Here is a 1,299-nt window from a genome sequence, read left to right as displayed (position 1 = left end):
GGCGCCGCCACGGCGCGGGCCGTCGCGTCGTCGCTTTCTCGCAGCTAAACCGACAGAAAGAGACGCGGAACACAAGAGAAGACGAGACGACCACATGCTGCCGTGGCGTCGCGCCGACCTCCCGTCAAGTCAAGCCGGACTGAGAGCCGGAGGGTAACGGTCACTCATTGCCCGTCGCGCAGTTTGAGTGCGACCTGTACTTGGAGTCGCATGCGCATTACATATTTTGCATACGTTTCTAACTTCTTTTGTGGCTACACCGTTTAGTCCAGAGGACCACAAATTCAAAACTGATGGCCATTATTTTCACAGAACACATTTTCACTGATCAAAAAATTTAGTCAAGTTGACTTAGTTCAAGTTAGTTTCACTTTTGAAAATAAGGGTATTAAAACATAGTTTCAGGAACAAAAATTTTGTCTCCTACCTATAAACAACAGTAAACTTACTTGAACGCCGCGCTCATGCACGTGAGCGTGCGCAGAGCACGCGCGCCTGTTCCAGCCAGTACGGCAGACGACACCCAGCGCCAAATAAATCTAATCATAATGTTGGGGCCATGATGTCCCAACCACATTCTTTTCCCACAGCGGCTCAGCGAGCAGGACGACATGAACTTGATGCAGCAGCAGGAGTTGCAGCAGAGGTGGCTGCAGGTGCAGCAGCGGCAGCAGCAGTGGCAGCAGCAGTGGCAGCAGCAGTGGCAGCAGCAGTGGCAGCAGCAGTGGCAGCAGCAGTGGCAGCAGCAGCGGCAGCAGCAACGCGGCGGTCGACCGTTCAATGGTATTGGCCGGGTACCAACTGCCGGCGCAGGCTGCGGGGAGGCGGCCGGGGGCGGCCGGAGGCGCAAGGTGTTTGTCGCATCGCTGCTCGACCACCGCCACCATACCGCCACCACCCCGCGCAGAAACATGAGTAAGGCGGAGATCAGTGTAAAAGTATACCCTGCCTAACACAATGCCTTGCAAAAGAACCGTGCAGCTCGTTAAGAAAGTTCTTCTTCTTATTCTTCTTCTTATTATTAAGAGCTAAAACCAAAGACGTCAAACTTAAAATTTCTCTAACACGAATGCAATAAAGGTGGGTGCCATTTAGCACCTTCGCCCAGTGCACTGGAAAACCCGAGGAAAATCACATGTATTTTTGTTTAGTCTACAATGTTTTTCCATTGAGTGATAGAAATCTCTTTGAAGGCCAAATATGACGCACTTCCACACCAATAAACACTTATGGTCCAGTAGAAGAACCGTCAAATTTTTACGAAGAGGGGCTGAGGTCGCGCAGAGCGGCGCAAGTCGG

The sequence above is a fragment of the Frankliniella occidentalis genome, unplaced genomic scaffold (genome assembly GCF_000697945.3).
Source record: "Frankliniella occidentalis isolate FOCC.00 unplaced genomic scaffold, Focc_3.1 Scaffold88, whole genome shotgun sequence".
Taxonomy (NCBI): domain Eukaryota; kingdom Metazoa; phylum Arthropoda; class Insecta; order Thysanoptera; family Thripidae; genus Frankliniella; species Frankliniella occidentalis.
This window is presented reverse-complemented; position numbering follows the sequence as displayed.